Genomic DNA, 19,208 nt, shown 5'->3' with positions numbered 1-19,208 from the left:
TTTTGTTGATGTTCATCTTATATCCTCCTTTCAAGACACTGTCCATTCCATTCAACTGCTCTTCCACGTCCTTTGCTGTCTCTGACAGAATTACAATGTCATCGGCGAACCTCAAAGTTTTTATTTCTTCTCCATGGATTTTAATACCTACTCCGAATTTTTCTTTTGTTTCCTTTACCGCTTTCTCAATATACAGATTGAATAACATCGGGTAGAGCCTACAACCATGTCTCACTCCCTTCCCAACCACTGCTTCCCTTTCATGCCCCTAAACTCTAATAACTGCCATCTGGTTTCTGTACAAATTGTAAATAGCCTTTCGCTCCCTGTATTTTACCCCTGCCACCTTCAGAATTTGAAAGAGAGTATTCCAGTCAACATTGTCAAAAGCTTTCTCTAAGTCTACAAAGGCTAGAAACGTAGGTTTGCCTTTCCTTAATCTTTCTTCTAAGATAAGTCGTAAGGTCAGTATTGCCTCACGTGTTCCAGTGTTTCTACGGAATCCAAACTGATCTTCCCAGAGGTTGGCTTCTACTAGTTTTTCCATTCGTCTGTAAAGAATTCGTGTTAGTATCTTGCAGCTGTGACTTATTAAGCTGATAGTTCGGTAATTTTCACATCTGTCAACACCTGCTTTCTTTGGGATTGGAATTATTATATTCTTCTTGAAGTCTGAGGGTATTTCGCCTGTCTCATACATCTTGCTCACCAGATGGTAGAGTTTTGTCAGGACTGGCTCTCCCACGGCCGTCAGTAGTTCCAATGGAATATTGTCTATTCCGGGGGCCTTGTTTCGACTCAGGTCTTTCAGTGCTCTGTCAACATTTATTTGCTTATTGGCCAGATATCTTGCGAGACGATCAAATGTTTGATCATAGACCCAGGGTACATATTTGTGGTTCTGATTCCATAAGAGGCCTAAACATAAACACTTTACCTTTCACTGTAGGTTTTCCTAATGTCTGTAAACTTTCTACGCAGTAATAGTTGTATGTGTATCTTAAAATGTAAAAAATGTTTTAGCGTTCAAAAAAAGAAAAAATTATATGGATGATGTTGCAAATTCCTTTGTGTTGTACACAGAGAAGTGGAATGCGGGTGAATACGTGAATTACAAGCATACTTTTTGAGGAGCGGAATGCGGGTGAATATGTGAATTACAGGCACACATTTTCTATGAAACTTGACAGATTCAATAGTGGCTGTAAATGTTACGTAATGAAATGTTTCGCAATTATCACGTTGCATCTGAGAAGCCATTTAGCAATTTATTCTGTTCTTTCTGAGTGCTAAATCTGTCTTTTAACTTCTTTTATGTGTCGTCGTGTAGAACCTACGGATGCCACATTTTTACATGTATTTACAAACAATGGCATGAACATTTAAAATATTGAGATATGTCATCAACCGTTCTTCTTAAAACATATTTCTTAGCTTAATGACCAAACAGATGTATAGTGTGGGGCTCAAGTCTTTGATCATAGATCTTGTGGTAGATCTCTTGTGGTCCGAGTTACACGAGACGCATGTGACTATGGTTTCCTTACGTCTGTAACATTTATATGAAGTAATAGCTGTATCTGTATCCTAAAACTTAAATAAACGTTTTTAATATTGAAAAAAAGGAAAACATAGCTGAGTGGGCAGGGAGGCTGTACTCCAGGCGACGGGCTCGGGTTCGTTCCCCTGTTGGGTCGGAGATTTTCTCCGCTCGGAGACTGGATGCTGTGTTATACCTGATGCCAATCACATCAATAAGTGTCATCTACCTCGTTTTTCTCACAGACGTCCTTTCTTTCCTATCAGATGAAATGACACTAAAGGTTCGTCATATAATGTGGATGCAAAACTACGGAGCTTCAGCTCATAGCGAAGCAAACGTGAGGCACCACCAGGACGCCTCATAACCAAATTAATGGATTAGTAGAGGGGGAACCTCAATAGATCTTATACCTCTCTGTCATTTCCCGTGGGATACTATGAAGACTATAGTATATGCCACTCCAGTGACGTTAGAGGAGAATCTTACTGCACGACTCTGCGCTTTGACTGAATTGCTAAACGCACATCGTTCTTGCTTCCTTATGTGCGTCAGTCTCAACACCGTCTATGTACATTCTTAAACCAAGTTTGAAGTAACCCATTGAACCTCTTGGGTAAAATATTGCACAGCTGACTCTTTTATTGAGTTTCTGTACTAAAATTCCAAAAACCGACCCTGCGACTATATCCGAACAGTTGTTGAACCTTGGCTCCTGTACAGCACCCAAAACACGATTTTCGCCTTCAAAAGTCATCAAATAACCATTTTATCAATACAGGCGTTCTGCAGGGGCATTCGTACTTCCAATTTACTCTGACGACTAAGAGGTCGCATAAATGATTAAAATGCACATATTATTGCACATAACATGTGCAGAAGACGAAAAATATGTAGTACTAACAATGAGTGATATTATCCATAAGATCTACATGAGCTGGTTCCGCTAATAACGCGTCAATATGTTGTATGTTGAACTTCAGGCTCGTCTTACACTGTTCTTTATTAGTAAACAAAAATCTTATAATTCCTGGCAAGCGATTGAAAGTGTATGTTCCCAAATAATTAACACCTTCCTGGAACAAAATGAATGATTTAAAGTCTTTATTTAAATTTGTTATTGTTCCTAATATTCATTTTATTAACTGAACTGTGTTGGAAAAATAAACTTCAAGAACTTTCTATTCTAAATGCTGTACAAACCTTGCGCATTGACACTGGTATGTACAGCACTCAGTATGGCAAGTTGCGACGTAGTGAACTGACGAGTTACTGCGGTAATGGCTACATGGCATCATCTTATTCATGTTTGAAGCTCCTCTTGATGTTTTTCCGTGTTTGCGATTTAAAATTTTGGTTGTTTTGAAAACCCACCTTATGCAAACACGTTATTTTATTTTATTCACCCAGACATGTTTTGTTACGCATTTTTCATCGTCTGTAGGTCAAATTTTACTCCTGTAAATATAGTATAAAGTTTATAATCATTTATCATTATATCATTTCTTTTTTGTTTGGTTTGTTTCGACCGCTCACTGTAAAATTACATTGCTAGTGAAACTGCGTTATTATAGGTGGGTCTTTATGCCCTTTTATGTCGTTTTTGATAGCATGTCATCTGCAAAGTAGTCATGAAGAAATTTTTTGTATATTTCTGAACTACTATTTCGTGAGGAGTGGTTTCCGTCCTGTTGTGTATCTCTCGTCGATATCTCTTTCTATTCCTATTGTGTACATTGTTTCCACACTGGTATTTATCAAATTTAAAATTTCACTCACATCTTTACTTCACACGTATTTTCCACAAAACGTGACGAAACATGATTTGAGCAGACGCTTCTGTCTCTATACTCACTGAGAGGTGCTATGTTGTAGTCGCTACTCAGTTGTTCATCGTTTGCCTTATGTTTAATGTGGCGCTAATTTTGAATGTTTCGTGAGAACTATTGGGTATGTCTGCTGGGGGGGGAGGGGGGGGATGTGTGTGATGACCTGTGTGTGTGTGTGTGTGTGTGTGTGTGTGTGTGTGTGTGTGTGACCGTTTGGGTGGTGGTTTTCTTGTATGAGATGATTTGCAGAAGTAGAGTGTGTATTGTCACTATATAAGGCTCTGACGTGTTCAAAGATGTTTCGCTTCTGTAGACAGATTGACATGAACGACAAGTCAGCTGATAAATTGCAGTTGTGGAGAGTTGCCTGTGAAGATGTTCTTAGTACTTAGAATTTTCTGTACTATGTTGTTTATGTGGAATGATATTCGTAGTCCTCATTTCTTTAGGATGTTCCCAACACTGTGGACGTTTTTGTTGCTGTATGTTACTATGTGCCATGCTATGTTCTTCGTAAGATGTTCCTGGTTCCCTGTGTTTGTGAGGTGTTTTTGTTCCTGGTCCTCTGTTGTGGCTGGTGATTTGTTAATGGTTTGTTCTTTTTTTAGTCTACTATTTAATTTTGTTGTTCAGTTTGTTTATTATTTTTGTGTTGTACACAGTCTCTCTGGCTATCTGGTGTACTGTGTATTGCTCCTATGCATAGCTGAATTTGTCCAGTGGAGTTCTGTTGAGCCTGCGTAGTATGTATCTGAAATTTGAGAGTTTGTGTGCTTGGGGTGACCAGAATGGTTGTGAATGGTTGTACTTTCTAATAATTTCAAAATAATGTTTGTTGTTAATTTTGTGTATAGTGATGTCTAAGAAATTAAGTTTGATGTCTTCCCCTGTCTCAATGATGAATTTTATTTTTGAGTGAACTGTATTTATGTCACTGTGTAGTTGTTTTATCCAGATGCCTTGTATTGTTTTTGATGAATAATTTGAGTGAATATTTGTTTTTCAGCGTGATTGAGGAGTATGTCTGCAAGTAGACCACTGATGGGTGAGCCTATTGGTAGTCCATTTTTTTGTAAATAGAACTCCTTCTAGAAAGTGAAGCGTTCCTGTTCTGATGAAATCTTTAGACGGCCTTCAGTTTCATTTATGTGTGCATTTGTTGTGTTCCGTTGTTTCTATAGTTGTTCTCCAGTAATGCTGATTGTTTCCCCTACTGGCACTTCTGTGGTCACAAATGTGATGTCAAAAGATATCAGGTTTGCTGTTGATGGTATATTTATGTCTTTTATCTTTTCTATAATTTGTTGGCCTTTCCAGTAGTTGCAGGGACAACAGTCTGGCTGACTGACTGATCTCGCCTTGTAACATCAACCAAAATGGTCTTGCTGTGCTGGCACTGCGAATGACTGAAAGCAAAGGGAAACCACAGCCGTAATTTTTCCCGAGGGCATGCAGCTTTACTGCATGGTTAAACGATGATGGTGTCCTGTTGGGTAAAATATTCCGGAGTAAAAATAGTCATTCATTCGGATCTCCGAGCAGGGACTAATCAGGAGGACGTCGTTATCAGGAGAAAGAAAACTGGTGTTCTACGGATCGGAGCGTGGGATGTCAGATCACTTAATCGGGCAGGTAGGTTAGAAAATTTAAAAAGGAATATGGATACGTTAAAGTAAATGGGAATTAGAGGAAGTTTGGTGGCAGGAGGAGCAAGACTTCTGGCCAGGTGACTACAAGGTTATAAATACAAAATCAAATAGGGGTAATCCAGGAGTTGGTTTAATAATGAATAACAAAATAGGAACGCGAATAAGCTAATATGAACAGCACTATTGTAGCCAAGATAGACACGAAATCCACACATACCACAGTAGTACAAGTTTATATGCCAACTTGATCCGCAGATTATGAAGAGATTGAATAAATGAATGATGAGATAAAAGAAATTATTCAGAAAGTTAAGGGAGACGAATATTTAACAGTCGTGGGGGACTGGAATTCGATAGTAGGAAAAGGAAGGGAACGAAAAGTAGCAGATGAATATGGACTGTGGGTAAGAAATGAAAGAGGAAGCCGCCTGGTAGAATTTTGCACACAGCATAACGTATCATAGCTAACACTTGGTTTAAAAATCATGAAAGAAGGTTGTATACGTGGAAGAGGCCTGGAGATACTGTAAGGTTTCAGATAGATTATAGGATGCTAAGTCAGAGATTTGGTAACCAGGTTTTGAATTCTAGGACATTTCCAGGGGCAGATGTGGACTCTGACCACAATTTATTGGTTATGAACTTTAGATTAAAACTAAACAAACTTAAGGAGATGGGACCTGGATAAACTGACTAAACCAGAGGTTGTACAGAGTTTCAGGGAGAGCATAAGGGGACAATTGACAGGAATGGGGGAAAGAAATACAGTAGAAGAAGAATGGGTAGCTCTGAGGGATGAAGTAGTGAAGGCAGCAGAGGATCAAGTAGGTAAAAAGACGAGGGTTAGTAGAAATCCTTGGGTAACAGAAGAAATATTGAATTTAATTGATGAAAGGAGAAAATATAAAAATCCAGTAAATGAAGCAGGCAAAAAGGAATACAAACGTCTCAAAAATGAGATCGACAGGAAGTGCAAAATGGCTAAGGGGGGTAAGATAGATACTGCCTACAGGAAATTAAAGAGACCTTTGGAGAAAAGAGAGCCACTTGTATGAATATCAAGAGCTCAGATGGAAACCGAGTTCTAAGCAAAGAAGGGAAAGCAGAAAGATAGAAGGAGTATATAGAGGGTCTATACAAGGGCGATGTACTTGAGGACAATATTATGGAAATGGAAGAGGATGTAGATGAAGATGAAATGGGAGATACGATATTGCGTGAAGAGTTTGACAGAGCACTGAAAGACCCGAGTCCAAACAAGTCCCCGGGAGCAGACAACATTCCATTAGAACTACTGACGGCCTCACCATCTGGTGAGCAAGATTTACGAGACAGGCGAAATACCCTCAGACTTCAAGAAGAATATAATAATTCCAATCCCAAAGAAAGCATGTGTTGACAGATGTGAAAATTACCGAACTATCACTTTAATAAGTCACAGCTGCAAAATACTAACGCGAATTATTTACAGACGAATGGAAAAACTGGTAGAAGCCGACCTCGGGGAAGATCAGTTTGGATTCCGTAGAAATGTTGGAACACGTGAGGCAATACTGACCTTACGACTTATCTTAGAAGAAAGATTAAGGAAAGGCAAACCTACGTTTCTAGTAATTGTAGACTTAGAGAAAGCTTTTGACAATGTTGACTGGAATACTCACTCTCAAATTCTAAAGGTGGCAGGGGTAAAATACAGGGAACGAAAGCCTATTTACAATTTATACAGAAACCAGATGGCAGTTATTAGAGTTTAGGGGCATGAAAGGGAAGCAGTGGTTGGGAAGGGAGTGAGACATGGTTGTAGGCTCTACCCGATGTTATTCAATCTGTATATTGAGAAAGCGGTAAAGGAAACAAAAGAAAAATTCGGAGTAGGTATTAAAATCCATGGAGAAGAAACAAAAACTTTAAGGTTCGCCAATGACATTGTAATTCTGTCAGAGACAGCAAAGGACTTGGAAGTGCAGTTGAACGGAATGAACAGTGTCTTGAAAGGGGAATAACAGATGAACATCAACAAAAGCAAAACGAGGATAATGGAATGTAGTCGAATTACGTCCGGAGATGTTGAGGGAATTAGATTAGGAAATGAGACACTTAAAAGCAGTAAAGGAGTTTTGCTATTTGGGGAACAAAATAACTGATGATGGTCGAAGTAGAGAGGATATAAAATGTAGACTGGCAATGGCAAGGAAAGCGTTTCTGAAGAAGAGAAATTTGTTAACGTCGAGTATTGATTTAAGTGTCAGGAAGTCGTTTCCGAAAGTATTTGTATGGAGTGTAGCCATGTATGGAAGTGAAACATGGACAATAAATAGTTTGGACAAGAAGAGAATAGAAGCTTTCGAAATGTGATGCTACAGAAGACTGTTGAAGATTAGGTGGGTAGATCAGGTAACTAATGTGGAGGTATTGAATAGGATTGGGGAGAAGAGAAGTTTGTGGCACAACTTGACTAGAAGAAGGGATCGGTTGGTAGGACATGTTCTGAGGCATCAAGGGATCACCAGTTTAGTATTGGAGGGCAGCGTGGAGGGTAAAAATCGTAGAGGGATACCAAGAGATGAATACACTAAGCAGATTCAGAAGGATGTAGGTTGCAGTAGGTACTGGGGGATGAAGAGACCTGCACAAGATAGAGTAGCATGGAGAGCTGCATTAAACCAGTCTCAGGACTGAAGACCACAACAACAACAACATGTATATGTGTAGCTGGGTGGTAAGATAATGCATTTCTGAATCTGATTAATGCTCTAATTGTTTATGTTTATGCGTCTTTGGTAAACATTTGGGGTTGGATTCTCTGGGTTTCTTTTGTGTCACGTATTTGGATCGAGTTTTTATGATCGTAATTTTCTGCGTTTTTAGCAGCTTGTACATGTTTCCTTCGTACCTACAGTGGGATCACAGATTAATTTAATTATTTTGTTATCTTCTATGAAGTTTTCTTGCTTTTTTATGTATTCTGCCTCACTCATAAGGACTAGGATATCCCGTTTGTCTACTCTAGTGATCACTGCATAGGGTTCTTATAGTTTTTTGTTTATTTTTCTGGATATGTTTTTCTAGTGTTTTGTAGTTCAGGTGATGTGGGCTTGTTTCTTTTTTTTATGTGTTTTATCTCTATTGCTTCAAGTTCCCTTGTCAAACTGTTATGTATTCTGTTTGTGTGATCCGATTTTCTGTTATTTTTGTGATATCTTTGTGTTTATGTTTTGTTTGGACTCCTTTTCAAGTAAGTCTCTTCTCTGTTTTGCTTTGTTAGTTCAAATCAAATTAACAAGTCTCTCATGGAACTAGTGTTGGGCACCTATTCTGTATTCTTTATTCATAGTTATGGTAAAGTTCATGTGGTGATGCAGTTTTGTTTCTTTCTTTCTGTTCATTAGTATATATTTGTATGTACGTGTATAATTTGATTCCTTGTGTTATGTTATAGAAATGGGCTGATGTTTTTTATGAAATCAGCTAATTCAAGGTGTGTTTTATACAACTGATAATCGAGTTGCTGTTTTTCAGCAAATAGGAAGACAATTTCTTCTTCTAACCAATTAATTTTTGCTTTTCTGTGGGCTACTTGTGCTGCAGGTGACTTGCTGTTTACATTGACTTTTACAAAACCAAGAATTATGTTATTACTCAGACAAATTTTGTTAAACCTGATGTTGTGGATAATTTTTTGCCACTGTACTGGTGTATTCTTGAATATTCTATAGAGCTTTGTGGGAAGTGTTCGGTATGGCTTTGGGAGAACCATCTTACTCAGATTTGAAGCTCCTCTTAATGTTTTTCCATGTTTGCGAATACAAATTTGGGTTGTTTAGAAAATCCATTGTTTATTTCTTAATGGCGTGTTGTGTATATTTTAATCTCTGTAGTATTTTAACCGACTTCATATCTCTGATTATTTCTCTTTCTTATCATTAGGCCTGAAGATGACAACAAACTGCGGTTGAAAACGTTGCCGCGTATAAAGAAAGTATAGCGATCTAAACGTAATTAAAGGCTTTATTCATTACTGTACTCGCATGTTCCACAATTTAACCACGTTAAATTTCATACTAAAAGTTTGCACTACACGCTTTTAGAATCCGAAAGCTTTTGCTTGGCTTGACTAGTTGTCCAAAAACTATGATACCGAATTACACAGTAGAATAAAGTTAAACAAAGTAGGCCGACTCTTTTGACATTATGGCCACTACATACGACAAAAATGTTGAGATTGTAGGCATCCAAAGGCATTATCGAACGTCTGTGTAACCGCCGCCATACGCTCAAGTCAGTTAAATAGTTAGATAACATACACATCCAAGTTTACGAATTCACAGACAAAGAGGTGGCCTGCACTACTTCTGTCTCTTTGGCGACGAATTTAAAATAAAAATTAAAGCGCCAAGTCATAAATAGAGCGGATACTATACGCCAGGACACTTCGAAAGTCCGCCCTGGTAGCTGAGTGGTCTGCGCGACAGAATGTCGACCCTAAGGGCCGGGGTTCGACTCCCGGCTGGGTTGGAGATTTTCTCCGTTCAGGGACTAGATGTTGTGTTGTCCTAATCATCATAATTTCATCCCCATCGACGCGCAAGCCGCCGAGGTGACGTCAAATCGAAAGACTTGCACCCGGCGAACGGTCTACCCGACGGGAGGCCCTAGTCACAAGACATTTTTTAACGCTTCGAAAGGGAATAGAAATGATTATTGATATACTTCAGTTCATTTACATTGGCATCTGGGTAGCGCTGCTTACAGTTAACTGTTTGCTATGATTGCAAGTAAATAATTATGAATATAAACACAATGGCAATGCCGATGGCTTAGGGACGTAACGTTGCCTTCGCCCCAAGGAAGACGTTGCAATCGGCCACACCATTACCAGCAGAAAAACTGAAGCATGTGGTATGGACGAATTGTTAGCCTAAGTTTAAGTTAGACTTCCTTTAGGGTTCACAGCTTTAGTAGTAGCTTCTTAGATGGCAACCATAACCGGCACAATTTACAGGTTTTTGTTTCATCGAAAACCACTCTCACAGTCAGTAGCAAACGACCGCCATTTGGGTGACGAAAGCAGGACTTCAGAGTTTTGGAACTTATATTGACATGCCTTAGAGTATCGGTGGTTCCTAAAACCAAGATCAAAGACAAACGCCCAACGTCTTTACAGTCTTGGACGTGAATGTACTTCTGAAAGTTGGTAAACTGAGACATCTCATTGATCTGCGACATTATTAAATCCACAACATAAAATTAGCGGTTCATCGGTGGTTACCGAATTTTCAAGGGTAAAACCGGAATACGTGTGATGATAACGTCCCCTCATCTCCGTACACGATGCATTGTGAGCAAGTACATTGAATGTTCAGTCACTAACTTCAGTGCCACTAACAACCGATTTGCGAGTCTTTCCTTCTAAGCACAAATATAACCTGCTTCACGGTGAGTGCATTCCTTTGCGTGATCAAAATTCGTCGTGGTAGCTGCCAACGCGGGTAGAACAAATCAGGTTCATCAGGAAACCCGTCCATTACATGGGCACGTTTCAGCAGCCTCGAAGTTGAAATCCACAGGAAGTTTGCTCAAAATCCCTTCAGTCTGCGAATAACAGCAGTTACCGCCAGGAAACAAGTGTGGATTTATCGACCTGAGAATAACTCTACCTAACCTCCTCCTTCAGAAACCCTCCCATCTGGGCATGTACAAAATAGGATGGTGTAAAGGTCACTCAACCATCTTCGTTCTGTAGTTGCAAGATCCGGGAGTAACCTCCGTAAATGACTCTTCCTCTTCGATATGGAGCAACGACTGCGGAGAACCAAGACCATGGAGCACCTCCTCGATTGTCAAATGTGCCCTGCATCTCGCACAGAATAAAGTCTATTTGCAATCCGGAGTGAAATTAAAACTGTAAAATTTTGATTAACAACAGTGTAAGATAGTTATTCTTTCTTTCATTTACTATTGACTGTAATAATCACGTATTGCATTTGTTTAGGACTCGAATAAGTAATAATAATAATAATAATAATAAATCATATCCCAGAACGAACATAAAACGTCTGATAAGTAAACGGTTAATATCCTATAACGTAGCTCAAAGTTTGCCACAACGAATGAATCGTAACAAAAGGGTAGCCTATACATTTTTTGCTAGAGAGACTCATTTAATTTGTCTGCCATGAAAAATTTGAATTACTTCCAGTTGAGTTCTACATTCCTTAAAAAAGAAGGAAACTGTACTGAAAACTGATTTCCATTCCACTCCTTCCATTTTATCTTTTGATACTAACGGAACTAAAGCTACACCAAAATGTGTTGAAGGAGATCGAGCTTTGGGTTATAGTGTATGCACATTTGCAGGAACAGTTTATCAGCAGAAACCTCAAATTGCAATACTTTACAAGGATTTCTTGCACTGTGCCTGCACGGTATTTTAAAATTCTGCTGCTCAGGTTAAACAAATAATTTCAGATGATACGTGAGCTGAGAATGGCTGTGCGTCGCGCATATACTATTTGGCCCCACCTACGTCACACACAAATTTTGCTTTAGTCTCTTTACCTTTGCATACGAAATCTAAAGTAATATTCCACTCTGTCTGTGGGAACTAGCGACTGATCACTGCTGGCTGCCGTTAATAATGGACCAATTAAAATTGACAGTAGCGATTTCATTGTACAGTTGGATTGTCAGCGCTTGCATTATGTAATTTTGAGCACTGTTTACAGCCAGTACCAATAACGTTTCTTCCAAGGCAAACAAAACCATTACACTGACTCACGGAAACGTTAGTAATCGCCTTCTTCGGTTTCTTCTAAACAGCTGAATGTAAAATTATATTCCCCCGGCCGTTAGGTAAGTTGTTAGTCTGACAGCCTTGTAAGGACCGCGAGGGAATAAACACACAGCGCATGTTGTACCTGTAAATGTGCTAAAGACCGTATGCGTGCTGTTGTTGCATGAATACCCTCTTCGACTTGCAAATGAAGAACTGCAATTAAAAACACAAGCCCGCTATGAGGTATGCCTCACCCACCAAAGGGAAACCTGCAATTAGGTACGAATGTTGAAAACGTATTCCTTTATCGTACCGCACTGCCTGTATCGACTTCTACAAAACGTTTCGAAACTCACGACCTCACCTTCTCTCTTTTGCGGCAGTTCACATTGATCAAACCAAAACGAAAGATATGGTGTAGTGGTTAAGACGTTGGACTCTCATTCTGGAATAGCGGGATTGAAATCGTTGGTCTGCTGTCCTGATGTAGACTGCAGATTTTCCGTAACTCTCCTACATCAATGGTGGCAAATGCTGCAGTATCTGCATAAACAAGTCACGATCTTTTCGTTCTTGATTTTTTGAACTCAACTGGAGTGGGCCTGAATGTTAAACTATATCTTTTTTTTCAGATATAAACAAAAAGACCGCCAACGTTATAAAGAGGCAATCTACATTAAGACAAAAAACTGTAGCAGAATAATATTCGGTTCTCCAATACATTCGTCATTTAACAAAGCAAAATAGTCTATTGCTGTTGGAAACAATGACAGAAGAGTATTCGCGAAATAAGAGTACATATGTACCCCAAATGCCCCGATGCAAATAAAGTGTATGCGAGAATATCCTTCTGTTGAAACTGGACATTTTGATGCTACACCTACCCCGGATGAGTAAAAAAAGTATATGAAAAAACATTTATTTCTGTAACCTGTCACAACAAGTGCTTCCCACTGGAAGACGACCTCTTGGATCCCCATTTACAACATACCGTGAAAATAGTCGAAATGATTTGGAAAAATTAAGTCAGAGTAGAATCCATGTTTATTTGCGAGGTTTGAGCAAAATGGTTCAATATTTTTCATTCTGCAGTGAAGGGCCTCCATGATTTATAAAGCTTAATAATAATAATAATAATAATAACCAGTCACAAATAAGTTCATTAATAGTCTACAAAGTGTTTCACGGTTTAGTAACTCGCCTTCAAATACATTTGGTGGATGTCTCTAGTAAGGTTCCTATGTGTTCGTTTTACCATGAAAAAGGAACATCAATATTAAATGTGTACTGCATTCTTAACATGTCCACAGTGATATTTACACTTAAATTTAGTTATTTTAGTACGCAACAGTAAAAACACTCAAATGGTCACCAATCTAAATGTTGTAGGTCAAATTTGTCTCTTTATCCATTTAAATTTTAACTGACAGGGTCTTCAGTCCAGAGACTGGTTCGATGCAGCTCTCCATGCTACTCTATCCTGTGAAAACCTCTTCATCTCCGAGTAACTACTGCAACCTACATCCTTCTGAATCTGCTTAGTGTATTCATCTCTTGGTCTCCCTCTATGATTTTTAACCTCCACGCTTCCCTCCAATACCAAATTGGTCGTCCTTTGATGTCTCAGAACGTGTCCTACCAACTGATCCCTTCTTTTAGTCAGGCTCTGCCACAAAGTCCTCCCCAATTCTCTTCAGTACCTCCTCATTAGTTACGTGATCTGCCCATCTAATCTTCAGCATTCGTCTGTAGCACCACATTTCGATAGCTTTTCTTCTCTTCCTCTGTAAACAATTTATCTTCCATGTTCCACTTCCATACATGGCTACACTCCACACAAATACTTTCACAAAAGACTTCCTGACACTTAAATCTATACTCGATATTAACAAATTTCTCTTCTTCAGAAACGCTTTCCTTGCCATTGCAAGCATACATTTTATACCCTCTCTGCTTCGACCATCATCAGTTATTTTACTCCCCAAATAGCAAAACTCATCTACTACTTTACGTGTATCATTTCCTAATCTAATTCCCTCAGCATCTCCTGATTTAATTCGACTAAATTCCAATATTCTTGTTTTGCTTTTGTAGATGTTCATTTATATCCTCCTTTCAAGACACTGTTCATTCCGTTCAACTGCTCTTCCAGATCGAATGAACTTTTTATTCAAAATGGCTCTGAGCACTATGGGACTTAACTTCTGAGGTCATCAATCCCCTAGAACTTAGAACTACTTAAACCTAACTAACCTAAGGAAATCACACATATCCATGCCCGAGGCATGTTTAGAACCTGCGACCGTAGCCGTCGCGCGGTTCCAGACAGTAGCGCCTAGAACCGCTCGGCCACTTCGGCCGGCGAACTTTTTATAAATGGGTGAAATGGCTTAATACACTGGGACGTAAAACTTAAGGGTGAAAGTAACTTTCGCATGATGTGTCACTGCCGAGTAAAGAAACTTTGACCATACGTAGAAAGCACTGCTACAATATAGTACACAAGGTAAGTGAAAGAAATACGCAGCGAGACGAATAGAAATGGCACTTTTATTCAAATACAACAATTACACCGAAGTCACCGCGATTTATGATCGTCTCCTGCACATTACAAAAGACAAGGCATGGTACTTAATATTGTGTATCGTAACCACAAACGGCAATGCATACTCTGCAAAGGGCTCACATGCTGTCCAGAAATTTGGAAAGGAGTTCTGTGGTAGGGCGTTCCATTACTCCACCACCGACAATGACAACTGCGGGATGGTCGTTGTTGCATGTGGAAATGCTGTATCACGTCTCTCCAACGTATCCCACACATTCTCGTTAGAATTTATGTCTGGGGAACAGACAGGCCAGTCCATTCGCCGAATATCTTCTTTCTCAAAAAGCTCCTCCACTTGCGCATTGTCATCCATAAAAATGAAGTCCGAGCCGAACACACCCTTGAAAGGACGCACATGGGGAAGAAATACAGTATCACAGTATCGCTGACCGCTGAGAGAACCATGTTCAAAGATTTTGACGTCAGTACGCCCATGCAACATTATGCCTCCCTACACCATAACGCCTGGACCATCAAAAAGATCATAGTCGACAATGTTCGTGGGTACATTACGTGTGCCCACCTCTCGCCATATGAGCGTACGTCCAAAATCACTACTCACACTAAATCTGCTCACATTGGAGAGGATCACGCGACCCCACTCCTCGTTGCTCCAATCTCAATGCACTTGGCAATGTCTCTAACAGTGCCGCCGATCAATGGGTGTCAACGGAATACAAATTATAGAGCTCTCACCCCCCTCCCTCCCCACCACCACCACCACAGCCTCTTCCACACACAAAAATCCTAAAACCCAGTGTCACATTCACTCACTCACTCTCTCTCTTTCTCTCCCTTTTCACACACACACACACACACACACACACACACACACACACAGTCACACGAGCGCGCGCGCGCGCACACACGCACATACACACACACACACACACACACACACACACACACACACACACAAATAAATAAATCCTAAAACCTGTTGTCACGCTCACTCGCTCACTCTCTCTCTCTCTCTCTCTCTCCATTTTCACACACACACACACACACACACATACATACAAAAAAGACCTACTCTCTCCATCTCTCTCTCCCTTTTCACACACACACACACACACACACACACACACACACACACACACACACACACACACAACAACAAAAAATATCACATTCACCTCTGATAGATTCACAACAACAGCCAGGAACACCTTCAACTGTTCCACTGTCAGCCATATTGTTTTTACACCTGCAACTGTTCCATTGCCTGGCATGTTTGTTTGTACAGCTGGTAAACAGTGAAACAGTGGCAGTGACAGTGGCAACTGAATATATAGTGTTCGACAGTGATGAAGATGAATAAAATGAAAATGTAAGTGAAACATTGTGTAAATAGACAGGCACACACGCACGCACGCACGCACACACACACACACACACACACACACACACAAACACACACACACATACACACACATAGAATTAAATAATTTCAGGCATAGAAATAACAAGTTTTCAAATCTTAACTTTGGCTTAAATAATTCATCTACTTTAAGGTAAACTGTGGAACAAAACGGTCACTGTAGAAACACAACACATCAGAAAAACCACACCATGTGGTAAAAAGGTATGAATTCATAATTTATGTGTTTTTTCAAATATCTGTAATTTAAAAACTAATAACTACATGTATACAAATAGCAAAGAACACTCTTTATCGTCAACAGATGCAAAATAAAAGCCCACTGAAGATGCTGCAACAGCAGTGAAACATGTTTGGGTTAAAAAACAAAATTGTGTTTTGCCAAAGGCGGACCCTATCCAAAAACATAAGGAGTACAACGAATTGGGCGTCGGGCAAAGAGACCACCCTGTTGCAGTCGCGGTATCACTGTGTATCGTGTGACTATATGTCTTGCAGTCCTGTTAAATGTGGTTGCAATTGCACCCGCTGCTTGTCGAGGGTTCCTTCTTGCTGTTACACAATGTATCGATCATCCGCTACTGTAGTTGACTGTGGTCGACCACTTACTCTACGTCGGACAGCAGTACCTGTGCTTCGGAACTTTCGCAATACACGTGAAACAATGCTATGAGCGATACGAAACTCCTGAGCTACGCACGTCATACCTCGTCGTTCCTCCACGTTCCTAATGATTCTTCGCCGTATACAGTCGTTGTCTCCAGACCACATTATAATGAAGAGCATCGCCACGCCGGCAGGAGTGCCCGTGCGGTTCTGGGCGCTACAGTCTGGAGCCGAGCGACCGCTACGGTCGCAGGTTCGAATCCTGCCTCGGGCATGGATGTGTGTGCTGTCCTTAGGTTAGTTAGGTTTAATTAGTTTTAAGTTGTAGGCGACTGATGACCTCAGAAGCTAAGTCGCGTAGTGCTCAGAGCCATTTGAGCACCGCCACAGCTCATCGTAACTGCTCGCTGATTGACACGCACTGTCTTTTCCCATTCGGTCAACTGTCCCGTGTTGTGGAACCAGCGCCACTTGGTGCTACAGTCACGCTGATCTCACGCCATGAGGCGACCAGCCTTCTGGCACGACTGGGAGGCCACTGGCAAAATACTTGTGCACTTTCACTCATTTCCAAGGAGTTGTTCATGTGTTACGTTACTTTATCTGTCTTGTCCTCAAGCTTCACAGATCAGTGGATAAGAGTTACTAAAAACAAAATATTATTTTCCTCTTACATACTTTTTCCCCATTTTTCTGTGTGAAAGTAAAGATACCATTCTCAGAAGGTTCAATAGAGCTCATTGTTGTCGACGACATAAATACGAACAGTCCTACATGAACGGCAGGCTTCAGTACACCATGTTGAACTTTCAAGAATATAATCAGCAGATTCTTACTGGCGTCTCATATACGCTGACGGAAAAACAATCGCAACACCAAGAAGCAGTTGTACAAAATAAACGAAAGCTGTAGGCGTGTTACTATATTTAAAAGATGATGTCACAATTTCGCGCCAGTCGCATAATACTGGCGCTAGTAGCGCCAATATGAGGATGCAGATCAGGTATGTTTTAAATATACGCTGTAACGGTCGTGATCCTTAGTTTCATTTGAAAATGGACGTGGTGAGTTGATGTTAGTCAAGAATCCCTTCAAGGCGACAAAGACGCCATTATGAGCACCTCACTAAATTTGAACGAGGTCGTGTAATAAGGCTACGAGAAGCTGGACGTTCCTTCTGTGATATTGCGGAAAGACTTGGCAGGAATGTAGCCACTGTACATGCTTGCTGGCAGCAATGGTCACAAGAATGTACGGTCGCAAGAAGACCGGACTCTTGACAGGCACGTGACACTACAGAGAGGAAAAACCATCGTGTTAGGCGCATGGCTTAGGCGCATCGTACCACATCTGCAGCAGGAGTTTGAGCCTGAGCAGCTGCTGGCACCACAGCAACACAATAATGTTACAAATCGGTTACTTCGAGAGCAGCTCCGAGCCGGACGCCCTGTAGCGTGCATTCAACTGACTCCAAACCACTGCTATTTGCGACTTTAGTGGTGTCAAGCGAGAGCTAATTGGAGGTAAGGGTGGAGGTCTTTTGCGCTTTCTCGTGCCATCCGGTTCTGCCTCGGTGCCAGTGTGGTTGTGCGTTGGTTATAAGGACTCCAGTTGAGGATCTGTAACCACTTGGATTTACACTACTGGCCATTAAAATTGCTACACCACGAATATGACGTGCTACAGACGCGAAATTTAACAGACAGGAAGAAGATGCTGTGATATGCAAATGATTAGCTTTTCAGAGCATTCACACGAGGTTGGCGCCGGTGGCGACGTGCTGACATGAGGTAAGTTTCCAGCCGAGTCCTCATACACAAACAGCAGCTGACGGGCGTTGCCTGGTGAAACGTTGTTGCGATGCCTCGTGTAAGGAGGAGGAATGAGTACCGTCACATTTCCGACTTTGATAAAGGACGGATTGTAGCCTATCGCGATTGCGGTTTATCGTATCGCGACATTGCTGCTCGCATTGGTCGAGATCCAATGACTGTTAGCAGAATATGGAATCGGTGGGTTCAGGAGGGTACTACGGAACGCCGTGCTGGATCCCAACGGCCTCGTATCACTAGCAGTCGAGGTGACAGGCATCTTATCCGCATGGTTGTAACGGATCGTGCAGCCATGTCTCGATCCCTGAGTCAACAGATCGGGACGTTTGCAAGACAACAACCATCTGCACGAACAGTTCGACGACGTTTGCAGCAGCATGGACTATCAGCTCGGAGACCGTGGCTGCGGTTACCCTTGACGCTGCATCACAGACAGGAGCATCTGCGATGGTGTACTCAACGACGAACCTGGGTGCACGAATGGCAAAACGTCATTTTTTCGGATTATGGTCGCATCCGTGGTTGGCAACATAGCGGTGAACGCACATTGGAAGCGTGTATTCGTCATCGCCATACTGGCGTAGCACCCGGCGTGATGGTATGGGGTGCCATTGGTTACTCGTCTATGTCACCCTTTGTTGGCATTGACGGCACTTTGAACAGTGGACGCAACATTTCAGATGTGTTACGACCCGTGGTTCTACCGAGCAACTGGCTCGTCACAACACGCCAGTCACTACTCTTGATGAACTGTGGTATCGTGTTGAAGCTGCATGGGCAGCTGTACCTGTACACGCCATCCAAGCTCTGTTTGACTCAATGCCCAGGCGTATCCAGGCCGTTATTACGGCCAGAGGTGGTTGTTCTGGGTACTGATTTCTCAGGATCTATGCACCCAAATTGCGTGATAATGTAATCACATGTCAATTATAGTATAATATATTTGTCCAATGAATACCCGTTTATCATCTGCATTCTTCTTGGTGTAGCA

The sequence above is a fragment of the Schistocerca serialis genome, chromosome 3 (assembly GCF_023864345.2).
Source record: "Schistocerca serialis cubense isolate TAMUIC-IGC-003099 chromosome 3, iqSchSeri2.2, whole genome shotgun sequence".
Taxonomy (NCBI): Eukaryota; Metazoa; Arthropoda; class Insecta; order Orthoptera; family Acrididae; genus Schistocerca; species Schistocerca serialis.
Note: the sequence above shows the minus strand (reverse complement) of the source record.